The sequence below is a fragment of the Hemiscyllium ocellatum genome, chromosome 43 (assembly GCF_020745735.1).
Source record: "Hemiscyllium ocellatum isolate sHemOce1 chromosome 43, sHemOce1.pat.X.cur, whole genome shotgun sequence".
Taxonomy (NCBI): domain Eukaryota; kingdom Metazoa; phylum Chordata; class Chondrichthyes; order Orectolobiformes; family Hemiscylliidae; genus Hemiscyllium; species Hemiscyllium ocellatum.
The window spans coordinates 28,742,143-28,751,433 of NC_083443.1; the positions used below are offsets into that span (position 1 = coordinate 28,742,143).

General features: G+C 44.0%; 1 pseudogene; it reads right to left on the reverse strand.

Annotated features, from left to right (window-relative positions):
- Positions 1–7,596, reverse strand: part of LOC132834967 (heparan-alpha-glucosaminide N-acetyltransferase-like) — a 133,772-nt pseudogene extending 126,176 nt beyond the window's left edge.
- Between the last annotated feature and the right edge of the window lie 1,695 nt (positions 7,597–9,291).

Below are 9,291 nucleotides of genomic sequence, written 5' to 3' on the forward strand. Positions count from 1 at the left end.
GTCCAGTGACCATTCTTCAGAACTTGAAAGTGGCTGAGAAGAGACGTATTGTCAAGGTTTATGTCTTGAATCACCAGACAACGTTGCAAGAAATTGTCATAGTGATAGAGATATGCAGATATAGTCTCCTAGTCCAAGGAACAGCATTCCTACTACTGGGGGAGTCCAGCAAAGGTTCATCAGACTGATTCCCGGGATGGCAGGACTAACATATGAAGAAACATTGGATCGACTGGGCTTGTATTCACTGGAATTGAGAAGAATGAGGGGGGGATCTGATAGAAACATACAAAATCCTGATGGGACTGAACAAGCTAGGTGCGGAAGTCCAGAACTAGGGGTCACAGTCTAAGAGTAAGGGGTAAGCCATCCACTTGGGAGAGTTGTGATCCTGTGGAATTCTCTCCCACAGGAAGCTGCAGGAGCCAGTTTGTTAGATATATTCAAGAGCGAGCTGGATTTGTTCTTTGTAGCTAAAGGGTATCAAGGAGTATGGAGAGAAAATGGGAGTTGGGATGCTGAAATTGCATGATCAGGCATGATCATATTGAACGGTGGTGCAGGCTAGAAGGGCCGAATGGCCTACTCCTGCAACTTTTTTGTGTCTCTGTGTACCAATGTAAATGGAAAACAAAGTTTATATTGTATGACACTTAAACCAAGAAGTTGCTTTAACCCAGCAGTTTTGCATTTCATGAGATCACCAATTTTATAGTTACCTTAACAGCTAATTAAGCACATTTTCACAAAAGATTGGCTCTGCCACATGGTCTGTGCACCTTGTCCCCACTTCTGCTGTCAAATACCAGGGAGGAGGTCATTAACTGATCATTTAAGTGTTTCGGTTTGCCCAGGTGTGGGTGGTCTACCTGATCCCATGACCACCTCTTTTAAAATATCACTGAAGGTGGTAGAATGCTTCCATTTTATCCCCCCCATCTGCCAGCCCTCTCCTGCGGATGTAGAGACAGTCAAATTTCACCCATGGCTTTCTCACATTTAGCCTGTGCATGACCCATTGTTTCGATTAACACTATCATAATATAGAATCCCAACAGTGTGGAAATAGCCCCTTTGACCCTACAAGTCCACATCAACCCTCTGAAGAGTTAACCCACCCAGACTCCTTCCCTTACCCTATTATAGTATATTTACCCCTGACTAATGCACCTAACCTACACATCCCTGTACACTATGGGCAATTTCCCATGGCCAATTCACCTAAGCTGCACATCTTTGGACTGTGGGAGGAAGCCAGAGAACCTGGAGGAAAGCCACACAGACACAGGAAGTATGTGAAAACTCCACACAGGCAGTCGCCCCAAGGCTGGAATCAAACCCGGGTCCCTGGTGCTGTGAGGCAGCAGTGCTAACCACTGAGCCACCGTGCCACCCCAAATAGTTTGGTTTGGTGGGCTAACAACTGACCTGCCCAAATTATTTATTTGCAAACAGAGATAATGCAGTGCTGTTTTTGAAGGAGTTTTTCAAATCTATAAAAGGCAAACCATTCCCCTGCTCCTGATGTGCTGCCACTCAACAGATGATGATTACATCTATCTCAGGGGAAATTTCTTATTGATGACTGAAATGATTCACGACATCTAAATGGATAAAAGCTTAATCCACGTAACACGACCAAAGCTTTTAATGGACTCTTCCAGAAGTGGTTTCAGTGCAAAAGCCACTTTTTTTTTAGGTCGAAAAAAATAAATACAAGGAGAAGCTCTTGTATTTTCTTGTTTCACCCGCTGGCCACAGGTCAGCAATTATCTTCCTCTCTTTCACGCCCCTCCCACTTTCTTCACGAGAAATGTTGAATCAGATGCTTTTTCCAAAGAGTTTCTGGTGCTATCTGAAAATGTCCCAATGCTATCACTAAAGCACCACCAATATCCAAAACCAGCACCAACATACAAGAACAGTCATCTGTCTCTCGCTGTTTGTGGGAGATATTGAGCAGGACTAGTTGTCCACATAGCATCTATCTGCTGTTCTGGTTTCCATGCTGTAAGAAGGATTTGATTCCACTAAAGGTAATGCAAAGGAGATTCACCAGGATATTGCCTGGGATAGAGCATTTCAAATACAAAGAGAGACTGGATAGGCTCAGGTTTCTTTCTTTAGAGCAGAGAAGACTGAGGGGTGACCTGGTTGAGGTGTACATGATTACGAAGGACATGGACAGGTGGACATGGTAACTTAGTGGTTAACACTACGAGGTAAAATCAAGGACTGCAGATGCTGGAAACCAGAGTCTAAATTATTCCTGATGAAAGACTTTTGCTCCAAACGTCGATTTTCCTGCTCCTCAGATGCTGCCTGCTTAACACTACTACCTCACAGTGCCAGGGACCTGGGTTTGATTCCAGCCTCAGGAAGTTTGCGTGGAGTTTGCACATTTCCCCTTTGCCTGTATGGGTTTCCTCCGGGTGCTCCAGTTGCCTCTCACAATTCAAAGATGTGCAGGTTAGGTGGATTGGCTGAGCTAAATTGCTCGTAGTGTCCAGAGATATGAAGGCTAGGTGGGTTAACCATGGGAAATACAGGGTTACAGGGAATGGATGGGATGCTCTCTGGAGATTTGGTGTGGACTCGATGGGCAAAATGGCCTGCTGTCACACTGTAGGGGTTCTATAATAGCTGATCCCCTCAGTTGAAAGAACAATACTGAGGCAACTTCATTTTAAACAGAAAGGGATTTGAAGAAAAAGATTTTCACCTGAGGGTGATAGGAAACGAGAATGCACAGCCTGGTGGAGACGTGGAGCTTCAAAGTCTTTAAAAGGTACATGGGTGAACTCTTGAAATATCACAACATTCATAGCTACAGGTCAAATACTGGTAAGCGGGGCTGGCGTTATTTAGTGACGGGTTTGTTTAGTTATTGCAGACTTGATGAACTGAAGAATTCCTTTTGTAATTTATGATTCTATGACAAGTAAATAATTTCATTTGAAATTCTCATTCCTGATGAAGGGCTCTTGCCTGAAACATCGATTTTGCTGCTCTCAGAAGCTGTCTGACCTGCTGTGCTTTTCCTACATCACTCTAATCTTGACACTAATTCCATTTGAAGCCTGTTACAGGTTCAGAAAATCCCTCCAGCAGTCCATTCTCACTCTTTGCTTTAAATAATTTGGGTGGGCCAGTGTCTTATATTAAGGTATTGGGATTCAATAAAGTATAAAAGACAAATCTTTCTTCAGAGGTAGGCCTTGACTGGGCTACTGATGTATCAGTTATGTCTTATGCAATGTTGAAAACCAATAGGAAGGTCTTGATTTCCAAAGCAAAATCATATCATCTCTACCAGTCCTGAAGCAGGTCATTCAGCACATCAAGTCTACACTGACCCTATCCCTATAACTCTGCATTTCCCATAACTAATCCACCTAGCCTGCACACTAGAGGGCAATTTAGCATGGTCAATACACCTAACCAAATACTCTTGGACTGTGGGAGGTAACTAAAGCAAACCTCCACAGGGAGACATGCAAACTCCACATAGTCGCTCAAGGGTAGAATTGAACTCAGGTCCCTGGCATTGTGAGGCAGCAGAGCTAACCACTGAGCTATCCTAAAAGCAAAATCCTACTCTACATAGTCCCTCATCTCAAGCTCATGCTGTAAAGTGTCTCACCAAAGTAACAGATGTACGATAGAAGGGACAAAAACATTGCTACTGAATCAGGGTGCACTGGCAATCTTTGAAAAGCATAGGATTCTCAGAGAAAAGAGCAATAATATAACATCATGGAACCATTCCTGGAGGCTGGGGCAATTGGCTGTTCCTGTACTGAATGACAGCCCTGATGCTTTCAATTTGGAACATGAGCTTTCAGAATGAAGTGTCCACCTGCTGAATCTATACTATAAGCTGCCTGAAACCAGAAGGTCAACTTTATAGGTGGCATCACAAATGAAAAGAATGCTTCCTGCATGTCATATGAAACAAATGCTGAATGTTACTTAATCAGGAAATCATTCCACTCACAACAGAAACAGCTGGAAAAGCTCAGCAAGTCCAGCAGCATCCGTGGAGAGAAATCAAAGTTAATGGTTTCGGTCTGGCTCTGATTTCTCTCCACAGATGCTGCCAGACCTGCTGAGCTTTTCTAGCAATTTCTGTTTTTGTTTCTGATTTTGGTTTTTTAATCATTCCACTCATGTCCAGCAAGGAGAGTGTAAGGGAGGACAAGGGTGTGCAGAACCACAGTCCCTCAAAGATCGAGCAAGCAGATGCTTTCAAAAAAGTCAAAGAAAGCACTGTACCAGCTGTTCAAATAAGTTACGATAAAATAATCAGTGATATGAAAATTACACGTTGACACATTTGTATAAATGTGCAACTGTACTTTGCAGCGCCTCACTACTCAATATGAACTAACCAATGCTTTGTTTTCCAACACATTCTTTAGATTTAGCTAATTCAATGCTGGAGATGAGATTTTGAGGCCAGTTAATAGAATTGTGGTTTGTATGACACTATTATATTCTTGAAGAAACAAAACACATTCCATTTCCCCTGGAGATACTGTATTGCTCTACACAACTCTCCAATTTCACAATATCTAATTACAAGCTATTTACGCTGAAACCCTTAGCTAACAGCCAACTCGAGGGGCTATATTTGTCGAGTTGCTCGTAAAAGGGAATAATCAGGAACACCCAAGAATTTTCACTCCCCATTCCTATTTGGCAATGCTGCATGTCATGGCTTTGCTGAGCAAAGAAAATTAAGTGCACTTATGTAGCACCTTTCATATTAACATGCTGTTCCAAAGCGCTTCAGGATAACTTAAGCACTTCTGAAGTGTGGCCAATTGTTGTATATTTTTGCATAGAAAGTTCCCAAGAAAAAGAAGCTGTTACATGATCTGACTATTAATTTTTGGCAAAGCTGGTTAAAATAAAAATTAATATGTCTCCAAGATGCATATAACCACAGCCTGTATCAGACTGCTATAATCCATATTTTACATCTGAGATTTAAACAGTCTTGGCATCAGAGGTTAGACATAACGGTAAATAGGAGTAATTGAAGTAAATAGAAAGAGCAAATAGAAGTATTTTCCCCAGGGTAGGGGACTCCAAAACTAGAGGGCATAGGTTTAAGGTGAGAGGAGAAAGATTAAAAAGGGACCGAAAGGACAACTTTTTCACACAGAGGGTGGTGCAAGTATGGAAAGAGCTGCCAGAAGAAATGATGGAGGCTGGTACAATTACAACGTCTAAAAGTCATCTAGATGGGTATATGAATGGGAAGGATGTCAAAGGGATATGGGCCAAGTGCTGGCAAATGGGACTAGATTAATTTAGGATAACTAGTCGGCATGGATGAGTTGGACCAAAGGGTCTGTTTCCGTGCTGTACATCTCTATGACTCTAATTAATAGCAAAGTAGACAGTCAGGATGCTGGAAGAACATAGCAAGCCAGGTAGCATCAGGAGGTGGAGATGTCAACGTTTTGGTTGTAACCCTTTCTCGGGAATAGGGGTGGGTGTGGGAGGAGCTGGGTGTCAGGGGCAGGGTGGTGAAGTGAGGATAGATGAAGGCAGGTAGAGGGTATGACCTGGTTGGTGGCAGGGATGGGAAGGGAGTTTATTTGAAATTGGAGAACTCAACCAGCCCTTCCCCACCATCAACCAGATTCATTCCTCCCATTGACCAACCAGGTTGTACCTTCTACCTGTCTTCACCTTTCCCCACTTCACCACCCTGCCCCACCACCTCCTTTATCTGCAGCTCTCCTTACATCCACCCCCAGTCCCGAGGAAGGGTTACACCCGACACATTGACTTCTCCACCTCCTGATGCTGCCTGGCTTGCTTTGTTTTAGATTAGATTACTTACAGTGTGGAAACAGGCCCTTTGGCCCAACAAGTCCACACTGACTTTCCGAAGAGCAACCCACCCAGACCCATTCCCCTACATTTACCCCTTCACCTAACACTACGGGCAATTTAGCATGGCCAATTCACCTAACCTGCACATTTTTGGATTGTGGGAGGAAACCGGAGAAAACCCACGCGGACACAGGGAGAATGTGCAAACTCACACAGAGAGTTGCCTGAGGTAGGAATTGAACCTGGGTCCCTGGCACTGTGAGGCAGCAGTGCTAACTACTAAGCCACTGTGCTCTTCCAGCCTCTTGCCTGTCTACTTTGGATTACAGTATCTGCAGTTCTTTTTTCTGTCTCTATCTAACTAATAGCAAAGCAGGAACTAGCTAATTCCAGCTCAGATAATGAAAGCTGATTCACTTGTATCCAGAACACATTTCTGTTTTGCATCTTCATTCACAACATTTCCAAGAGATGACAATACCACTGCTGTGTAGTAGTATCCCAAGGCGGCACATGGTTAGCACTGCTGCCTCATAGCGCCAGGAATCCGGGTTCGATTCCAACATCGGGCAACCGTCTGTATGGAGTTTGCAAATTTTGCCCGTGTCTGAGTGAGTTTCCTTCGGGTGCTCCGGTTTCCTCCCATAGTCCAAAGATGCGCAGCTGAAGTGATTTGGCCATGCTAAATTGCCCATAGTGTTCAGGGATGTGTAGGTTAGGTCATTAGGCTGGGGTAAATGTAGAGTAATGGGTTTGGGTGGGATACTCTTGGGAGGGTCGGTGTGAACTTGTTAGGCCAAAGGGCCTGTTTCCACACTGTGGGGATACTAAGGTATACTCCATTGAAATGTGAAACTGAGGGCTATTCTCCCTGGAGAAGAGAAAACTGAGAGGAAATTTGGTGGAGGCGACAGAACAGATAAGGTGAAACAACACGCATTGGTGGAAGGATCAATAATCAGAAGACATTGATTTAAGGTGGCTGAAGCAGCAGTGACTGGAGGAGAAGCGAGTAGTTTGGTTCTGGAATGTACTGCCTTAGAGTCTCAGGGAGGAAGATTCAACAAAGACTTTCAAAAGGGAATTGGATCGTTATCTGAGGAGGAAAGTCTCGTAGAACAAAAAGCAGGGAATGGCACAAGGTGAACTGATCACACAGAGAGTGACAATGACATAATGAGCTGAAGGACCCTCGGAGAAACCAGATGCCTAGAGACCTATGTAACCGAAAGCGAACTTCGTTACATATGATTAAATTATTTTTATGAACTTTTGATTTCCATTAAGTGTCAATTGCATCTCATTTATCCTTCTGTCTGGGGTACACTCAATGATTCTACAACTCGGCCAAGATAGGATATTCATAGTCTAGAGATCTACTATTCATGTCATACCGCTTACACAAGTGTAACTTCTAGCCACAAATTATTGAAACCTATATAAATCAGGATGAAGGCTCAATTCAACTCACAAGTACACTGAAAAATCACCAGTTTGCCCTCTGCTTTTACCAATTCTTTTCCTGTTAGTTTCCATTCACGTACACAGCCCTGTGTCTGCTATTACTTTTGCAGGTTTGCTCAGAATTCCTGATGAGTTCCCGTCTACGACACATCCGTCCGGTTTGGTCTGGTCCCAGGCCTTCTCCTGTCCCCGCATGTTCATCTGGCTCTGGTGATCTCCTTCCTCTCTGGCCAAGTGTCCAGGGGTGGGAGTTTGCTTTCCTTTGTCATGAATCAGTGTCATTCTCATGACCCTCTCAGCCTTAAGGTACCCACCTATTAATCCATCCTGCAGCCCTCTAGAGGGTTATTGTGCTGTTGCTATTGAGATTGAGGTGAAAAGTGGATCGTGAGCTCTGCACTTGTCAACAGAGGGACCAACTCAGTTGGTCAGTTGACCGCATCTCAGTTCCTAATTGGTTCTCTGGGTGGATCCCTGATGCTGCTGATCCAATCAGAAGCCTCAGCAGCTCCATGCAGAAAGGTGGGTGCCCCAGGGGAAGGTCATATAACTCAGGGGCACCTTCAAACGGGGATGCCATAGAATCATAGAGCCATACAGCACAGAAACACGCCCTTTGGTCCACTCATCCGGTCGTACCATAATCCCAAACTAAACTAGTCCCACCTGCCTGTGCTTAGCTCATATCCCTCCAAACATTTCTTATTCATGTACTTATGTAAATGTTTTTTAAACATAGTAACTGTACCCACATCCACCACTTCCTCTGGGAGTTCATTCCACACACCAACCATTCTCTTTGTAAATAAATTACCCCTCATATTTTTTAAGACCTTTCTCCTCTCACCATAAAAATATGTCCCCTTGTCTTGAAATTTCCCACCCTAGGGAAAAGACATCTGTCATTTACCTTATCTGTACCCCTCATTATTGTATAAACCTCGATATGGTCACCCCTCAACCTTCTACACTTCAGTGAAAAAAGTCCAATCCTACCTGGCCTCTCCTTATAACTCACACCCTCCAAACCCAGCAACATACTGGTAAACCTCTCCAGTTCAGTCATATCCTTCCTATAACTGGACGACACGGTCCAGAAGAGGCCTCACCAATGTCCTGTACCTCAATATGACATCCCAACTCCTATACTCGAAGGTCTGAGCAATGAACGCTTGGAGATATATGCAAAATTAGTGGGCTAGGAGTAGGAGCACCCTTGGGACAGAGGGGTTACATTTCTGGGCAGAATGTTGAAGCCGGGTTGAGGGAAGGTGTTGCGTTTTGTACATTGGTCCCTCTACTTTGGAACACAGAGTATTAAGAAGGGGCTAATATCTTTTGTCCTTTGAGGTGCACTAGTCCATATCAAGCACTATGCCTGGCCAGGAGGCAGCTGTCCATGCAGGTCTGAGATTTGAACCTTCGGCATCACTCGCTGAGCTGGAAGGTTCGTTTTCAGACATTTTGTCACCATACTAGGTAGCATCATCAGTGAGCCTCTGGATGAAGCACTGGTGGCATGGCCCACTTTCTATTTATGTGTTTAGGTTTCCTTGGGTTGATGATTTCATTTCCTGTGATGTCATTTCATGTTCTTTTTCTCAGAGGTTGGTAAATGGGATCCAAGTCGATGTGTTTGTTGATAGAGTTCTGGTTGGAATGCCAGGCTTCTAGGAATTCTCATGCGTGTCTCTGTTTGGCTTCTCCTAGGATGGATGTGTTGCCACTGTCAAAGTGATTTCCTTCCGCACCTGTATGTAAGGATACTAGTGAGAGAGGGTCATGTCTTTTTGTGGCTAGTTGTTGTTCATTTATCCTGGGGTCTAGTTTTCTGCCCATTTGTCCACTTTAAGCTCCCTGGGATTTTGAAAATCCTTTCTAGATGACAGAAAGCTGAGAGGGTAGGTTGCACGTAAGCAGACTTTGACATACGGCTATGAAATTGGCTCAGAGCTGAAAAGAACTAATTGGAGTTCA